General features: G+C 54.9%; 1 long non-coding RNA gene across 2 annotated transcripts in view; it reads right to left on the bottom strand.

Annotated features, from left to right (window-relative positions):
• LOC127487676 (uncharacterized) overlaps positions 1–16,033 on the bottom strand; it is a 30,734-nt gene extending 14,701 nt beyond the window's left edge. The window contains exons 1-2 of one of the 2 annotated variants that reach the window (XR_007914725.2): positions 15,188–16,033; positions 14,941–15,083 (exon numbers count right to left, since the gene is read on the bottom strand). This is a non-coding gene — a long non-coding RNA (uncharacterized lncRNA). The remainder of the gene's footprint in view (positions 1–14,940; positions 15,084–15,187) is intronic. The other variant, XR_007914724.2, reaches the window with a different exon arrangement.
• Positions 16,034–19,080: the final 3,047 nt, after the last annotated feature.

Genomic DNA, 19,080 nt, shown 5'->3' with positions numbered 1-19,080 from the left:
CTCAGTGCTGGTCTGCAGCCGCCCGCAGCCGCGAGGCAAGGTGGGGCGAGGCTGGAAGGGAGGGCCATTAGGATGGGAAAGGAGCCGGCGCTGGGCAGTCGCCAGGGCGGGGGGAGACACCTCGTCCCGTATCGTGGGTGGACGACTGCTCTGCTCCCGATTTCAGCTGCCTGCTGATGTGCATCCTGGGAGACGCAGCGAAGGCTCCGACTGGGGTCCCTGCCCCCCACATGGGGGTCCGGGGGTCCTTGTTCCCAGCCACTACAGACATTGAGTGACTCAGCGGATGGGAACCCTCTGTCGGATGCGCGCTCTCTCTCTCTCTAATGTATGCAATCTCCCAGAGCCCAGCACAGCTTGTGGCCTTCAGCCACATCGTCCCTGGTGCTGCCCCAGCTTCCGGCCCAGGCTCCCTGCTGCCGCCCCCGTTTCGGTGGAGCGACTCACTCAGGTCCCCCCGCCCTCCTTGCTCTTCCCACACCACTCACGTCAGCCCCCAGCTCAGGACCTTTGCCGGGGGCGGGGGTCCCCTCTTCACCCCGTTCTGGGCTCTGTTTGGAGGTCACTTTGTGCAAGGGCCCCCTGAGGTCCTCCACGCCGTCCCCTTCCCTGCTCTGCTCTCCTCCTCACCAGCCTGTCCCACCTAGCGCACGGAGGCTGCCTGGCTGACTTGATGACTCCCTTTCTCAGCCCGGGCTCCAGGGAGGATGTGAGCAAAGCACCATCTTTCCCGCAGCTGAATCATCACCTCGAGCTGCCACAGGCCGGCCCGGAGAAGTAGGGGCTTAGCGAACACTTGGTGAATAAGCAGACACACCAGAGAGGCTATTTCATCTTATCTGGGCCTCCGTCCTCCCCGGCAATGGCTGCTCGTTAGGCGGCTGCGAGGAGGGCGTGGGCGGAGGTTTGCTCCTCTGCGTGCCACCAGGTCTTGGGCAGGGCAGGAAGGAGCCCGTGCTCCCTTCTCCCCAAGGCCATGGGCGTCCCCCTGCTCTCCACGCCGTGGGTCTTGTCAGGAGGGATGAAGCGGGGCATGGGCACCCACCCGGAATCCAGGGCTGGACACGCATCCTGGCCATTTGGCTGAACGCTGGCTGCGGGGCTGCAGCTTAATTGGAGCTTGAGGGAGAAGAAAGGTGGAGAAGCAGAACCACTCTCTCGAGGACGAGGAGGGGAGTGGACGGTGCTTTCAAGGGAGAGCGGCCCGCGAGTGGAAAGGCCCCCGGGGGAGCAGGAGCAAGGGACGTCTGCCCTGGAGACTGACATCGCTGGAGCGCTGTGGGGGGCCCCGTGGGGACAGGGTGGCCCTGGCCAGCCCAGGCAGAGCCTCGTAGTCTGGATTCTCAGTGCAAGCAGCAGCCCTTGAAGACAGGACGAGATCCGTTCGGATGAAAACCGATCCTGGCAGCCTGGATTGGGTGGGGGTGGGGGGCAGAGCCGCCGCAGGGATCCAGGCCAGCAGCTGTTGGCAGGTGTCCAAGTGCGAGGGGACCGTGCCTTGGGCCGGGGAGGCTGGACTTGACAGGTATTTAAGAGGTACAACTGGTAGAGCTTGGCAAAACGTCAGAGAGGATGAGGAGCAAGGAGCGAGACGAAAGGGACAGCCATGTTTCTTGCTTGAGCAACCAGAGGCCTGTGGCGCCGTTTGGGGAAGGCTGCGAGGGGGGAGGCACAGTGGGAAGGAAGACAGCGAGCCAGAGACGCAGGAGGGAAACCAGGCGGAGCCACGGCTGACACCAAAGCCAAAGGGGAGGCACGGGTGGCAGGCAGAGAGGAGCCCGCGCCACGCACACGCACAGGCACAGGCACAGATCCATGAGAACAAGCGAGAATCCTGACCGAACGTGACAGCCGGGAGGAGGCGTGCGTGCCCCAGGCCGGGTTCTAGGGTGGCGGTGGTGGGACCTTTAGGAGGTGGGGCTTAGTGCCAGGTAATGCGGTTGTCGGGGTCACCGGGGGCACTGCCCTCAGAGGGGATTAAGGAGTAGTCCTCGGGGGACTCCAGCTAGTTCTCTTGAGAGCGCTGTGTTAAAAAAGCCAGGCTAGGGCTGGTGCCAGGGCGTAGTGGGTAAAGCCACTGCCTGCAGTGTGGGCATCCCATATGGGCGCCGGTTCAAGACCTGGCTGCTCTACTTTCAATCCAGCTCTCTGCTATGACGTGGGGAAGCAGTGGAAGATGGCCCAAGCCCTTGGGCCCCTGCACCCACGTGGGAGACCCGGGAGAAGCTCCTGGCTCCTGGCTTTGGATCAGCTCAGCCATCGGGGGAGTGAACCAGCAGGTGGAAGACCTCTCTCTGCGTCTGCCTCTCTGACACTCTGCCTTCAAATAAATGAATAAATCTTTTAAAAATAAATAAATGAGAAAGCAAGGCTGGCTTCTCTCAGCTCTCTGACTTCGGGCTCATCGGTGACGCCTCTCTCCCGGCTGCGCCATCTCTGCTGTGATGCCGTCCTCTATAAGGGGCTCACCGGAGGTGAGCAGACGCCCTCAGCCCTCTGAAACCATGAGCTGAACACACCTCTTCCCTACTCGGCACCCGGCCTTCGGGACTCTGTGAAAGCAGCAGAAGAGAGACCAACAGAGCAGCGGATCGGAAAGGGCAGTTTGCAGGAGAAAGGCTCCCGACGCCTAGGAGACAGCAGAGAGGTTCCACGGCCCCAGCAGACAGGCATGGGAATATTATGGGTTGGATCGTGTAGTCCTGACCCCCAGCTCCTCAGAAGGCGCCCTTTTTAGAAACACGACTGTTGCTGACCTCGGCAGTTCAGGTGAGGTCCTCAGCCCTGCGCGTCAGCGTGACTGGCACCGGGCATCGCGCCTGTGGTCCACGGTCGGGGCCTGCGTGCTGCCGTCCTTGCCAGGAGACGGCCGTGTACAGACAGAGACAGGCAGGGAGGAGGCTGCATGGGGAGGAGGGTTGCGGGGAGGCACCTGCAGTCCACGGAGGCCGAAGATGGCCAGCAGATCACCAGAGGTTGGGAGGCGGGGGAGGATGCTACCCCGCGGGTTTCAAGGCGAGCTCCGTCCTGCTGGCACCTCGGCTCTGCAGGAACCGCCAGGAACCGCCAGGAACCGCCAGGCCTCACGTTTCTGTGTTTTGTGCCGCCCATCTCATGGTTCTTTGTCACCTAGGACACCAGATGATGCCGTGAGACAACATCATGTCCCTTTTTAGTTTTCCCCTGGGCTTGGGCACAAAGAAGAAATGTGGTTCTGTGCAGTGCTGGCAGAGATGGAGGAACACTCGGGCCGCACCTCAGTCTACACTGGGTTTCCGTGAATGCCACCCAGTAACGGTGAGAAGGCCCAGGCCCTAAACCTTGGCAATTCCAGGTCTTTCTGTCTACCCTGGAGACACTTGCCCATGTTGACAAGACTGACCGAATGTTCTTGCAGTACTTTTGTGGCAGCAAACACCTGAAGTCTAGGGGTCGGGGATGGCTCAGGAACTGGCTCGTGGGTTACCAGGCAGCACTCACGGTGCTGGCGACAAAGCTGCAGGTTCCTCACTCACATCGCCCCCCTGCAAGGCCTGGGAGAGGCCCCTGCAGCCTTTTAAATATCAATTAAATAGGCCGGTGCCGCGGCTCACTAGGCTAATCATCCGCCTAGCAGCGCCAGCACACCAGGTTCTAGTCCCGGTCGGGGCGCCGGATTCTGTCCCGGTTGCCCCTCTTCCAGGCCAGCCCTCTGCTGTGGCCCGGGAGTGCAGTGGAGGATGGCCCAGGTGCTTGGGCCCTGCACCCCATGGGAGACCAGGAAAAGCTCCTGGCTCCTGCCATCGGATCAGCGCGGTGCGCCGGCCGCTGTGCGCCAGCCGCGGCGGCCATTGGAGGGTGAACCAACGGCAAAGGAAGACCTTTCTCTCTGTCTCTCTCTCTCACTGTCCACTCTGCCTGTCAAAATAAATAAATAAATAAATAAATTTAAAAAATATAAATATCAATTAAATAAATATTATATTAAGTAAAATAAATATCGATTCAGAATATAAATAACAATATACAAATATATATTTGATTGTATTAATATTACACTTAAGAAATATTATAATTAATTTTATTTTTAACTGGAAAGGCAGAGAGAGAGAGAGAGAGAGAAGGTCTTCTATTTGCTGGTTCACTCCACAAATGCCCACAACAGCCGGGGCTGGGCCAGGCAGAGGCCAGGAACCCAGAATCTGATGAGCTCAGTACCTGAGGCAGCACCTGCTGCCTCCCAGGGTGTGCATTAGCAGGAAGCTGGATTAGAAGCGGAGGAGCTGGAATTCGACCCAGGCACTCTAATAGGGACGTGAGCATCCCAAGCAGCATCTTAACGATTTGTTTGCCGGCTTATTTGCTTGTTTATTTGAAAGGCAGAGTTACAGGGAGACGAGAGCGAGAGAACTCTTGCATCTGCAGGTCCATCCCCACATGGCCACAGTGGCCATGGCTGGGCCAGATTCAATCAAGCAGCCAGCAGCTTCTTTCTCTCTCCTATGTGCGTGCAAGGCCCAAACTCTTGGGCCATTCTCTTCTGCTCTCAAAGGCACATTAGCAGGGACTGGATTGGAAGTAGAGCAACCGGGGGTTGAACAGGTGCCCTTATGGGATGCCGGAGTCACAGGCGGTGGCTTTATACCTATGCCACAACACTGGTCCCAAGCAGCATTGTAACCACTGCACCAAACCCCACACCTGGCCTCTCCTTAAAAAGCCATCATGGGGCTGGTGCTGTGGCACAGCGGGCTAAAACCCCACCCTGCAGCGCCAGCCTCCCATGTGGGCACCGGTTCGAGTCTTGTGCTCCACTTCCGATCCAGCTCTCTGCTATGGCCTGGGAAAGCAGAGAAGATGGCCCAAGTCCTTGGGCCCCTGCACCCACGTGGGAGACCTGGAGGAAGCTCCTGGCTCCTGGCTTTCAAATAAATAAAATAAATCTTTAAAAACAAAAAAAGCCATTGTGGTCTGACTGTGGAATTCCGCTCTGGTGTCTAATCTAACCCGAATCACTTCCCAAGGCCCCACTTTCAGACACCGTGATTGGATCCAGCCTCCACCCTATTGCATTGACCACTGATGCATTAACCACTTAGGTGAGATTCCAGGATTTAAACGGCAAGGTGAGCTTGGGGAACCAAATTCTCTCCAAACCATATTAACCCAAGTGCACAACTCTAGGCCTCGTTGAGTCTGAACCTGCCACTGGCATACCATAGAGGGCACGATGATCATCAAAAAAAAAATGAAGCAGATGGCTCCAGAGCCAGGTCGGCCCCCTACACCTGCAGGTTCCACATGTATGGGTTCAGCCAATAGCAGGCAGAAAACGTAATTAGGCCTGAGGGTTGCATCTGAACTGAACACACAGGTGTTTTCCTTGTCATTATTCTGTGAACACTGCAGTATGAAGTTACTTACACAGGGGCCAGTGCTGTGGGGTACCGGGTAAAGCCTCCACCTGCAGCGCCGGCATCCCATATGGGTGCCAATTCTGGTCCCGGCTGCTTCTCTTCTGATCCAGCTCTCTGCTGTGGCCTGGGAAGGCAGTGGAGGATGGCCCTAGTGCTTGGGTCCCTGCACCTGTATGGGAGACCAGGAGGAAGCTCCTGGCTCCTGGCTTTGGATCAGCCCAGCTTTGACCACTGTGGTCATTTGGGGAGTGAATCAGAGGATGGAAGACCTTTCTCTCTGTCTGTAACTCTGCCTCTCAAATAAATATGTCTTAAAAAAAAAAAAAAAAGAAGAAGGAAATGAGTTACACAGCATTTGTGTACTCTGGAGTGACTGACAGCACGGGGGAGGGTGTGCATGGGGTACCTGTGAGCACTGCCACTTCCGAGCAGGGATTTGAGCATCTGTGGATTTGGTTGGGGGAGGAGGCACAGCACCCATCCCTTCTGGACATCAAGGGACGACTACAGAGGGGTTCACCAAGTGACCTGAGGGTGACAAGTCAGGAAATGGGTGAGGCCAGCACGTGGCACAGCGGGTTGAGCTGCCTCCCACGACACTGCGTTCCTTCTCAGAGCGATGGTTCCAGGCTGCTCCCATCCAGCTCCCTGCGAATGCGCCTGGGAAGGAGTACAAGATGGCCCAAGCCCCTGGGCCACTGCCACCCCTGTGGGAGACTGGGTGGAATCCCAGGCTCGTGGCTTCAGCATGGCCCAGACCCAGCTATTGTGACCATTTGGGAAGTGAACCATGGATGGAAAATCTCTCACTCTCCGTCTCGCCTTCTCTCTCTCTCTGCAACTGCTTTTCAAACAAACAAACAAATAAAAAAATCTTTTTAGATGTGTCAGATGTTACTCCTTGCTCTTTCCCTGGGGCAGCCAGCGTGGACGGGCATGTGACACGGGCTGGGCTGATCCGAAGCCCCCACGTTGGAGGTGGAGCTGGGCCCAGCGGTGGGAGTGAGCTGCCAGTTCCGGGTGCTGCGGTCCGGGAGTGGCAGCGCCCGCGGATCCTTCCCGCGGTTTGCTCTTGGCTGCTCGTGGCCCCTCTGAGTTCTGGCCTGATCTCGGCCGCTTCTCTAGCTTTGTGCCTTTGCTAAGCTCTGATCCTCTCCCAGTAAACCCTTTTCCTGCAACACCCAGCTGGGTTCTGCTCCTTTTTAAAGATTTATTTTATCATTTATTTGAAAGGCAGAGTTGCAGGGCAGTGGAGGGGTAGGGATCTTCCATCTGCTGGTTCATTCTCCAGATGGCCACAGCAGCTGGGGCTGGGCCAGGCCAAAGCCAGGAGCTGCTTCTGGGTCTCCCATGTGGGTGCAGGAACCCAAGGACCTGGGCCATCCTCTGATATTTTCCCAGGCACATTAGAAGGGAGCTGGATCAGAAGTAGAGCAACCAGGACTTGAACCACGGCTGCTTTGGGATGCTGGCATTGTAGGTGGTAGCTTTACCCGCTGCTCTACAACGCTGGCCCCCAGGTCCTGCTCTTTGCCATGGGAACCCTGACCACTACCAGCAACTTTCTCTTTGTCCCAGGAGTATTGGAGGGACTTGACGGGATATTTCTTAATCTACTGCTTTTCTCCCATACGGTTTTCTCTTTCTTTCTTTCTTTCTTTCTTTCTTTCTTTCTTTCTTTCTTTCTTTCTTTCTTTCTCTCTTTCTCTCTTTCTCTCTTTCTCTCTTTCTCTCTTTCTCTCTTTCTCTCTTTCTCTCTTTCTCTCTTTCTCTCTTTCTCTCTTTCTCTCTTTCTCTCTTTCTCTCTTTCTCTCTCTTTCTCTCTCTCTTTCTCTCTCTCTTTCTCTCTCTCTTTCTCTCTCTCTTTCTCTCTCTCTTTCTCTCTCTCTTTCTCTCTCTCTTTCTCTCTCTCTTTCTCTTTCTTTCTCTCTTTCTTTCTCTCTTTCTTTCTCTCTTTCTTTCTCTCTTTCTCTCTCTCTCTCTCTCTCTCTCTTTCTCTCTTTCTTTCTCTCTTTCTCTCTTTTCTTTTCTTTTTTGACAGGCAGAGTGGACAGTGAGAGAGAGAGAGAGAGAGAGAAAGGTCTTCCTTTTGCCGTTGGTCATCGCGCTGATCCGAAGCCAGGAGCCAGGTGCTTCTCCTGGTCTCCCATGGGGTGCAGGGCCCAAGCACCTGGGCCATCCTCCACTGTACTCCCTGGCCACAGCAGAGAACTGGCCTGGAAGAGAAGCAACCGGGACAGAATCCGGCACCCCGACCGGGACTAGAATCTGGTGTGCCGGTGCCGCAAGGCGAAGGATTAGCCTAGTGAGCCGCGGCGCCGGCCTCCTATACCGTTTTCTAAAATCTTGGATGTGTGCTAACACTTGGCCCAACTAGAATGTCATAAACAGTGGTATTTAGCTGGGTGTAAAAGATGTAGCTTGGGGCCGACTCTGTGGTGCAGTGGGTTAAAGCCCTGGGCTGAAGTGCCAGCATCCTGTATGGGTACCAGTTCTAGTCCTGGCTGCTCCTCTTCTGATCCAGCTCTCTGCTATGGCCTGGGATAGCAATAGAAGATGGCCCAAGCCCTTGGGCCCCTGCACCCATGTGGGAGACCCGGAAAAAGTTCCTGGCTCCTGGCTTCCAGTTGGCCTAGCCCCAGCCGTTGTGGCCATCTGGGGAGTGAACCAGCAGATGGAAGACCTCTCTCTGTCTCTACCTCTCTCGGTAGCCCTTTAAAAAAAAAAAAAAAGACATAGCTTTATGGATTCTGGGTTCAGTACAAGTCTCAGCCACAGAGCTCTGTCCTCCAGGACTCCATGGCCCTGACCATCTGTGGACGCCCAGGAGGGTGACTCCCAATGGGGGAGATTCTACCACCACTTAGCACCGTGTGTGGGAGGTAAAGGAACTGAGAGGAAAGAACATGGGATTTGGAGAGGAGACTGTGTTCAAGTCCAAGCTGGCTCTTAGCTAACCGTGTGCCCTCAGGCAAGTCTCCTAAATGCCCTGAGCCCCAGTAGCCTCATCTGCAATGGGGGTGATAGCGCCCCAAACCAGCAAGCTGGGGCACCGCCGAAGAGGGGGTCAGAAGGGGCTTTTGTGGACAAGTTGTTTTCCTTTCTTCCTCGACCTCAGAAATGTGGACCAGGGGAGGATCGGGACAGCTGCTGCAGGAGGCCAGTGCCCTGGGCCAGCCCAGCAGCCCTGCCCTGGGAAGGGGTGACCCAGCCTGCCGCCCCAGCTGCCCCTGGACCTGTCAGATGGAGCAGAGTGGCACAGAAACTCAGAGATGAAAGGCGAAAGTCAGGAGACGGTGGCAGGCGGTGGCCGGGCAGCGGGGGGTGCCTGAGCCCCACCCCTTGGTCCAGTCCAGCCACAGGTGCAGGAGGTCCCTGTGGGAAGACGGCACTCAGGGGCAGGACCCTCGGCTCTGCTTCTCAGCCCCTTGGCTGGAGCTGTGGGAGCCTGTCTGGTTCTCTTTGCGGGGCAGCTCCGTGGGGCCCGGGATTCAGAACCGCCGGGGCCGTGGGGTCAGTGCCTCTGTCCCCAGATTCCTGTTCCCGGGAGCACTGTGCTGTAGTTTGCTCCGCACGATCCCTCAGCTGGCACCCACTGAGACGGAGCCTCGGCTGCCCAGGGACGGCCCCCTCCTTGGCTGCCTCTGTGTCCGGTCACACACGCCCTCCCCTCACAGGGCTTCCTGGGAGGTCCCCTGCAAACTCAGCTGCCACGTCCTTATCTCAGGCTCTGTTCTGGGGGAGTCTGGATTCAGACAGCGGCACTGCAGGCAAAGAGAAGCAGACGCAAGGACCAGCCCTGCGAGCGGGGAGGCAGGGGACGCCTGCAGGGACACCGGGACGTGGGCTGGGGCCTGCCGGGCCATGTTCTGTCCGCCCAGGCCACACCACGCAGAGGGGAGGGAGTGCCCGCCAGCCAGGGCCACCCAGTGCACCCGAGAGCACACGCGTCAGTCTCCGTCCTTTCAACCTGTGGGCACCCAGCTGACCTTCTCCTTGGGCACCCACTGTGTGTAAGCTCTGTGCCGGGCACTTCACTCCCTTCTCGTCTCTTCATGATTGCCAAGGAGGACAGAGCCGCTTTGCAAAAACAAAACAGTGTGGAAATGGCCCCAGGACTAGAACAATGGAACACAGCGGAGACCTCAGACCTACACCCTCACTTCTAGGGTCTGGTTCTTTGCTGTTGCTTTTAAGATTGATTTATTTATCTGAAAGGCAGAGTTACAAATAGACACATACACACACACACACACACAAAGGAAAAGAAACAGACAGATCTGTCATCCACTGGTTCATTCTCCAAATGCCTGTAATGACTGGGGCTGGTCCAGGCAGAAGCCAGGAGCCTGCAGCTCTGTCTGGGTCTCCCACATGGGTGGTAGGGCCCAAGCGTTCAGGTCATCTTCCACTGCTTTCCCAAATGCATCACCAGGGAGCTGGAGCAGCAGTGGAGCAGCCAGGACATGATCCTTCACTGGATGGATGCCAAGGTTAAAGGCAGCAATTTAACCTGCTGTGCTACAATGCTGGCCCTTGGTCAACTGATTTTAACAAGGGAGCCCATCATCGGGACATAAGACAACCTCTTCAACAGATCGTAAGATGGATGTTCATGTGCAAAAGAATAAAGTTGAACCTTTATCTGTACTTTAGAGAAAAACCCAAAATGGATCAAAGACCTAAATCTAAGAACCCAAACTACAAACTCTTGGAAGAAAACATAGGGGTTAATGTTCACAACCTTGAGTTTGACAATGGTGCCTTAAATGGAACTCTCTAAGTCCAAGCAACAAAAAGGAAAAAACCATTGCATGTCATCAAAATCCTAGACTTCGGTGCCTCAAGGGACACTGATGGAACCGTGAAGACAACCACAGAAGAAACGCAAGTTCTTGCAAATAGTCCATCAGATAAAGATTTAATATCCAGATTATATAAAGAACCCCTACAACTCACAGCCAAAAATACCCAAATAACCAACACCAGTAACAATGGGGAGAGGGGCCGGCACTGTGGCCCAGTAGGTTAAGCCTCTGCGGTACTCACACCCTTGTCAGAGTGCTTGGTTTGAGTCCTGGCTACTCTGTGCCTCGGATCCAACTTCCTCCTAACGCTGACCCAGCAGTGACGGCTCAGTGGGTCCCTTCCACCCAGGTGGGAGACCTGGAAGGAGTTCTTTTTTTTTTATTTTTTTTAATTTTTTATTTTTTGACAGGCAGAGTGGACAGTGAGAGAGAGAGACAGAGAGAAAGGTCTTCCTTTGCCGTTGCTTCACCCTCCAATGGCCGCCGCTGCAGCCGGCGCACCGCGCTGATCCGATGGCAGGAGCCAGGAGCCAGGTGCTTTTCCTGGTCTCCCATGGGGTGCAGGGCCCAAGCACCTGGGCCATCCTCCACTGCACTCCCTGGCCACAGCAGAGGGCTGGCCTGGAAGAGGGGCAACCGGGACAGAATCCGGCGCCCCGACCGGGACTAGAACCCGGTGTGCCGGCGCCGCTAGGCGGAGGATTAGCCCAGTGAGCCGCGGCGCCGGCCAGGAGTTCTTGGCTCCTAGTTTCAGCCTGGCCTGCTCTGGCTGTTGTATGCATTTGGAGAGTGACCAGCAGATGGGAGACCCTCCCACCCCACAAATTAGTCTCAATCTCTCTCTCTTTTTCTGTAGCTCTGCCTTTCAAAGAAATAAACCTTTTAGTAAATGAAAATCACGATGTAATTATACATTTTCTAGCACATAAAACAGCTTCTATAAAGTTAAAAAAACAAATAAACAAACCTTATTCAAAAATGAAAAGATGTTTCACCCAAGAAGACACACAAACGGCTAAGCAGCACGTGAGAAATGCCAGCGCCGTCAGAACCACAATGCGACCCCACACCACACCACCCAGGACGGCTGTTAGCCAAAACGTGGAAAACAGGTGTTGGCAAGGACGCAGCTACAGACTGAACGGTGTGCCCTTCGAATTCGCGCGTGGACGCCCTAACCCCCAGGAGACAGGTTCATAGGAGGTCATTAAAGGAGGCCAGAAAGGGGGCCCTAACCCGACAGCATCGGTGTCCTTACATACGAGGAGAAGAGACCAGAGCTCTCTCCAGTCTGTGAGCACGTAGCAGGAAGGCAGCCATCGACAACCCAGGAAGAGAGCCCTCACCAGAAACCAAGATTACTGGTACCTCGACCTTGGACTGTGGGCCCCTGGGACAGAACATAACTACATCAGCCTGAGCTGACCGAGGAGACCTGGAGAAATGGGAGTGCTTCGCTGGTGGGAGTATGAAATAGTGGGAAATAGCATGGCAGTTCCTCAAAATCTAAATCTAGACTTTACCATATGACCTAGCAATCCCACTTCTTGATTTGTACCCCCCAAAATTGAAATCAGCGGGGCTGGCACTGTGGTGTAGTGGGTTCAGCCACCACCTGCGTCGCCACAGGCATCCCATAAGAGCACCAGTTTGAGTTTTAAGAGCACCAGTTTGAGTTTTGGCTGCTCCACTTCTGACCCAGTTCCCTGTTAAATGTGCCTGGCAAAGCAGCAGAAGATGCCTCAAATACCGGGGCCCCCGCCATGTAAGGGAGACCCATATGGAGTTCCAGGCTCCTGGCCTCTGGCTTCAGCCTGGCCCAGCTCTGGCTGTTGTGGCCATTGGAGGAGTGAACCAGCAGATGGAAGATCTCTCTCTCTCTCTCTCTCTCTCTCTCTCACTGTAACTCTTTCAAATACATAAAATAATTCTTAAAAAAAAAAAAAACTGAAAGCAGGAACTCAGAGATATTCATGTACATAATATTCAATGCAGCATTACTCATGAAAGCCAAAAGGCAGAATAAATGTCCCTGGGGCTGGCACTGTGCTGTACTGGGTAAAGCCACCACCTGTGACGTCGGCCTCCCACATGGGTGCTGACTCATGTCCTGGCTGCTCCACTTCTGATCCAGTTCCCTGCTGTGGCCTGGGAAAAGCAGTGGAGGATGGCCCAAGTATTTGGGCCCCTGCACCTGCATGGGAGACCTGGAAGAAGCTCCAGGCTCCTGGTTTTGGCCTGGGCATTGCAGCCATCTGGGGAGTGAACCAGCAGATGGAAGATCTGTGTCTCTCCCTCTCTGTCTCTAACTCTGACTTTCAAAAAAAGTAAATAAACCTTAAAAATTAAAAAAACAAAAAACAAAAAACAAAAAAAACCACAAGTAACCATCAACAGATGAATGGGAGAACAGAAGCTGGTGTGTCCACACAAAGGACCACTACTCAGCCACAAAAAGGAATGACATTCGCATACACGCCACAACGTGCATGAGCCTTGAGAACACTTTGCTAAGTGAAACAAGTACGACCCAAAGAAAGGAGCAGTGCTGAGCGATTCCACTTAGTGAGTGTGTGGAGTCGGCAATAGAACGTAAGTTAGCGGGGGCTGAAGGGCAGGGAGCGGGGCGCTGCTGTTCAATGGGTGTGGTTTCTCTTTGGGATGATGAAAAGATCTAGGAATAGTGTTGACAGTCACAGAGCATTCTGAATAGACTTGGTGCCATTGAACTGTACGCTTCCAGTGGCTAAAATGGTACATTTTATGTTATGCTGTTATACCACAATTTTATAAACTTGTAAAATAACAAAGAACAATTACAAAAATGGGAGACTCCAACCACTGGAAACAATCAGATGTCCTTCAGTGAGGAAGGGGGAGTGTGGCAAGCTCACATCATGGATAAAGTGGAAGAACCTGTTGATACACACAGCTGGAGATTATGGCGAAGGCAGGGGCTGAGGCAAGAGGCCAGCCTCGAGAGATACAGAACTGCCGGGACGGGGCAGGTGGGGGGGTTGGGGCTGGGGGAAGTGTTTATGGGGGGGTGTTGGGGCTGGGTCGGTGGGGGTGTGGTTGGGGCTGGGGAAGTGTTTATGGGGGGGTGTTGGGGCTGGGTCGGTGGGGGTGGGGTTGGGGCTGGGGGAAGTGTTTATGGGGGGGTGTTGGGGCTGGGTCGGTGGGGGTGTGGTTGGGGCTGGGGGAAGTGTTTATGGGGGGGGTGTTGGGGCTGGGTCGGTGGGTGTGGGGTTGGGGCTGGGGAAGTGTTTATGGGGGGGTGTTGGGGCTGGGTCGGTGGGTGTGGGGTTGGGGCTGGGGAAGTGTTTATGGGGGGGTGTTGGGGCTGGGTCGGTGGGTGTGGGGTTGGGGCTGGGGAAGTGTTTATGGGGGGGGGTGTTGGGGCTGGGTCAGTGGAGGTGGGGTTGGGGCTGGGGGAAGTGTTTATGGGGGGGGTGTTGGGGCTGGGTCGGTGGGGGTGGGGTTGGGGCTGGGGAAGTGTTTATGGGGGGGGTGTTGGGGCTGGGTCAGTGGAGGTGGGGTTGGGGCTGGGGGAAGTGTTTATGGGGGGGGTGTTGGGGCTGGGTCGGTGGGGGTGGGGTTGGGGCTGGGGAAGTGTTTATGGGGGGGTTGTTTTGGATGATGGGTCAGCTCTGCACTCTGATGGTGGTGGTGACTGCTCATCTGCATATACGTAAAACTTCATACAACTGTTAAAGTCAATCTCACTGCATGATAATTCAAAATATAAAATAGGTGAGGAACTCCCGGCCCCTCAGAGTCGGGGCTGGGCTCCGGGCCCAGGTTCCTGTCTTCCAACGCGGCCTCCTCGCCCTTGGCCTCGGCCTGAGCTGCTCTCAGAGGGCTGCTACGGGTAGGACGAGGGAGAGCTCTTTGTAAGCAGTTGAGAGCTACACACATGCCGGGCTTCCTTGCTGATCGGGGAACCTGGCTGTTCCTCCCACCCCCAGCGTAATGGAGAACGTTATTATCGACTTGCACACTCAACCTCGACCTTCAGAATATTAAGAGCCAGGGTTCTGGCTGGCACCGCGGCTCACTAGGCTAATCCTCCGCCTTGCGGTGCTGGCACACCGGGTTCTAGTCCCGGTCGGGGCGCCGGATTCTGTCCCGGTTGCCCCTCTTCCAGGCCAGCTCTCTGCTGTGGCCCGGGAGTGCAGTGGAGGATGGCCCAAGTGCTTGGGCCCTGCACCCCATGGGAGACCAGGAGAAGCACCTGGCTCCTGGCTTCGGATCAGCACGGTGCGCCAGCCGAGGCGGCCATTGGAGAGTGAACCAACGGCAAAGGAAGACCTTTCTCTCTGTCTCTCTCTCTCACTGTCCACTGTCCACTCTGCCTGTTTAAAAAAAAAAAAAAAAAAAAAAAAGAGCCAGGGTTCTAAAAACAAAACAAATAAAGAAGACACGACAACAGGTGGAGTCCTCCCTCATCACCTCCTTGCAAGCGAGAGGACCTGGAAAGGTGCTGTGTGGCCACAGCTGACAGTGAAAAGATCGCCTGCCTGGCTCACGGGAGACACCGCAGGGCGGACAGGTCTGTGCGAAGGATGGGGTGAGGTGGCGGCATCGTCACCCATGACCGGGCGAGGGTGAGGGTACGAACCCTCCAGGAGGGGCAGGAGCCCGACTGTGGCCCCGGGACGAGCACACCGGCTCTGGGGTCAGGCAGACCCCGACTCAGCTTCTGGGGACTCACACGCCACGCAAGCCCTCCGCACCTGGGCAATGCCAGCGCTAATCTCACGGGTTCCGCTTTTGTGAGGATCAAGGGGACGGCCGGGTTCCCATCTGCGGCTGGTGCAGCCTGGCAGTCTGAATGGCAGGTCGTGATGATGGTGACGATGACCAGGCTCATGGACTCCTACACAGACAGGTAACAGAAACCCATCCAGAGTGAGTCTTAACTGTTAGAGGACGGCAGAGCACCCGCAGTGCACCCGCAGTCTTCCCAGCAGACCTTCTAACCTGTCAGGCAGCTGGCCTGGCGGACGGGAACGAAGCAAAAGGAAGGGCAGTTCAACTCTTCACTCACTTATTCAAGCAGGATTGATGGAGACGCCACGGTAGACACAGGGCAGGTGGGAGACAGGCAGGGGTCTGCACTCCCGGAGCTCGGGACCGAGAGGAGAGGCAGGTTGCGACCAAAGGACGGAGACAGCGCTAAGTGCCGAGTTGTCGGTAAGACGGACATGTGACGTGTGACGGAGCGAGCTGGTGGCAGGAAAGGCCTCCCTGGGGAGATGAGTTACGGTGAGCTCAGAGGGGCTGGCATCTGGCATGGTCGTTAAGCCACCACTTGGAACGCCCACATCCCATATCACAGTGACCGGGTTCAAGTCCCGGCGACACTCCAGATTCCAGCTTCTTGCTAATGGTGATGGCCCAAGTACTTGGGTCCCTGCCACCCACATGAGAGACCCAAACTGATTTCTGAGCTCCTGGATTTGGCTTGGCCCAGCCCCGGGTGTTGTGGGAGTTTTGGGAGTGAACTAGAATGGGAGACCTCTGTCAGTCTCCCTCTGTCTCTGTGATGTCTTTCAAATAAAATAAATTTAAAAATAAGAAAAGAAAAAGGGAAACCTAGCAGTTGGCCACAGGTGAAGGATTTTGGAAAGAGTGAGGTGGTGTGATCTGGAGGAGAAATAAAGGGAAAGAACAGAGATGTGTAAAGGGTGGGTGAGCTGCGAGACCTGAAGACGCTGCCATTGGAGATGTGGGAGGCGTCCCAGGCCGAGAACCTGGGTGCTGAGGACCCCAGCGTGGGGGGAGCTCTGAGAACACAGAGGGGGCGGTTTTAAAAGATGAGATCAAGGCCGGCGCCGCGGCTCACTAGGCTAATCCTCCACCTAGCGGCGCCGGCACACCGGGTTCTAGTCCCGGTCGGGGCGCCGGATTCTGTCCCGGTTGCCCCTCTTCCAGGCCAGCCCTCTGCTGTGGCCAGGGAGTGCAGTGGAGGATGGCCCAGGTGCTTGGGCCCTGCACCCCATGGGAGACCAGGAAAAGCACCTGGCTCCTGGCTCCTGCCATCGGATCAGCGCGGTGCGCCGGCCGCGGCGGCCATTGGAGGGTGAACCAACGGCAAAGGAAGACCTTTCTCTCTGTCTCTCTCTCTCACTGTCCACTCTGCCTGTCAAACAAACAAAAAAAAAAAAAAAAAAAAAAAAAAAAAGATGAGATCAGAGAGGAAGGCTGGGTTGCTTCCCCTGGAAGTAAGTCTGCCTACGTAAGAAGTTTCCATTTTATTTTTGGTCTTTTATTATTATTTTCTCTATTCACAGAGAGGTCTTCCATCTGCTGGTTCACTCCCCAAATGGCTACAACAGCTGGGGCTGGGCCAGGCCACAGCCAGGAGCCTGGGACTCTATCCAGGCCTTTCCCATAGGTGGCAGGTGCCTGAGCACGTGGGCCATCCTCTGCTGCTTTCTCAGGCGCAGTAAAAGGAAGCTTGAGGGTCCAGCACTGCGGCATAGTGGGCTAAGCACCCACCTGCAGTGCCAGAATCCCATACAGGCGCAGGTTCTAGTCCAGGCTGCTCCTCTTCCGATCCGGCTCTGCTATGGCCTGGGAAAGCAGTGGAAGATGGCCCAATTGCTTGGGCCCCTGCACCCACGTGGCACACCTGGAGGAAGCTCCTGGCTCCTGGCTTTGGACTGGCTCAGCTCCAGCCGTTGCAGCCATGTGGGGAGTGAACCAACATATGGAAGAACTTTGTCTCTCCCTCTCTCTTTCTGTAACTCTACCATTCAAATAAATAAATGAAATCTTCAAAAAAAAGGAAGCTTGATCTCAACTGTACATGGAGGAACCAAGACTTGAACTGGTGCTCATACGGAATGCTGGTGTTGCAGGTGGCGGCTCAACCCACTGCGCCACATCTCAGCCCCTAATTTGGGGCTCTTTGAAGTTAGTTAGGCGATGCACATATTTAAAGCATTTATGCTAAGATCTCTAAATAGAGGTTAGCCTTGTCAACGGGCTGTTGGTGTTCACAGTTCACTGGCCAAGGCTGCCCCTGTGCCGGGAGCTGGGGTGGGCAGGGCCAACGTTCGTCTCAGCGATGCTCCGGTTTTTGGATTTCAGCAGATTGGTTCTATACAAGAACGGCCACAGCCCCTCACGGTCCATTGCTGGCCCGGGGCCCACTTTTCCTCACGTGCCCGTCTTGAGTCCCACCTCTGACCTGTGCTGTGTTCAGTTCAGCCGCTAACACCTGGGTTCCTCGCTCGTCAGGGTGGTCGCCAGGCTACCATTTTGTGTTCGAAACCACGATTACAGACAAGAACTTGTTCTGACTCTTGTCTGCGCCAAGGGAGGGAGCGAGGGATGTGGAAGGCCTGGGGAGTGGGGGGGTCTGAGTGTGCAGAGACACGGGTGACGCTGGAGCGGGAGAGCAGCAGGGGGGGTGGGAACTCCACCGGAGCCACAGAGAGCAACGCCGCGAGAGCCTGGGAGCTTCTGGCGCCACGCACAGCAGGTGGGTCATGAACAGAGAGAGGCTGACAATTTGATGAGGAGCTATGGCCGCTCACAGGTGACTCCAGATGGGCCAGGAGTGGTGAGGGGCAGCCCAGCAGTTGATCGTGGGCCATTAGGCAGATCCAACGCCATTGTGTTGAGGGGAGGGGTGAGCTGTGAGGATAAACCCTCAACAGAGACTGCGGACAGCTCAGCTTCTTAGGGCTATTACTGTTTTTTCTTTTGAATATAACAGAAAATACGCTGTACAGGATGAAAACATTGTTATAAATGACCTATAATTTAATCTGTCAAACTGCATTTTCATTTCTGCATGTTGCATTTTTTTTACATTGTTGCAATCAAAATGTCCATAATTTTCTTTCCTCTTGGCATTATATAAACTCTTGTCTGTTTCTTATCAGTTTTCACAATTTTTAAATATAATGTTTATCCCTACTGAAGTCACATTATCTGATTATTAGGCCACTTGGGTTTTTTAAAAGGATTGATTTATTTGAAGGGCAGACAGAGAGAGAGGGGAAGAGAGATCTTCCATCCACTGGTTCATTTCCCAAATGGAACTCTGGGTCTCCCACATGGGTGGCAGGATCCTGAATTCTCGGACCATGTTCCACTACCTCCCCGGGGACATTAGCAGGTGGCTGGGTAGGAAGCAGAGAAGCCAGGCCTTGAGTCAGCACTCCTATACAGCCTGCTGGCATTGCACAGTGCAGCTTAACCTGCTGCACCATAGCATCAGCCCTTATTAGACTGTTTGATTACTACTAGAACATTTTTTTTTTTTTTTTGATAGGCAGAGTGGACAGTGTGAGAGAGAGACAGAGAGAAAGGTCTTCCTTTGCTGTTGGTTCACCCTCCAATGGCTGCCGTGGCCGGCACCGCGCTGATCCGAAGGCAGGAGCCAGGTACTTCTCCTGGTCTCCCATGGGGTGCAGGGCCCAAGCACTTGGGCCATCCTCCACTGCACTCCCGGGCCACAGCAGAGAGCTGGCCTGGAAGAGGGGCAACTGGGACAGAATCTGGCGCCCCGACCGGGACTAGAACCTGGTGTGCCAGCACCGCAAGGTGGAGGATTAGCCTAGTGAGCCAGGCGCTGGCCTACTAGAACATTCTACTATTAGAATATCTGTATACTTTTGAGGCAGTTTAAAAATTATTTCTAAAAGTCATCCATATTGCATAAAAGTATCTTCAAGCTACTTTTAGAAAATGAGGTTCTAAAATCCAGTGATATTTAACATTTTTAATTTGAAGGGAAAAAGGACGGAAAGAGAGAGAGAGAGAGAGAGAGAGAGAGATCTTATTTCCATTGGTTCATTCCCCAGATGCCCCCAACCTCCAGGGCTGGGCCAAGAGCCTGGAACTCAGTCCAGGTCTCC

This window comes from Oryctolagus cuniculus, chromosome 11, assembly GCF_964237555.1.
Source record: "Oryctolagus cuniculus chromosome 11, mOryCun1.1, whole genome shotgun sequence".
NCBI classification, from domain to species: domain Eukaryota; kingdom Metazoa; phylum Chordata; class Mammalia; order Lagomorpha; family Leporidae; genus Oryctolagus; species Oryctolagus cuniculus.
This window is presented reverse-complemented; position numbering and strand designations above follow the sequence as displayed.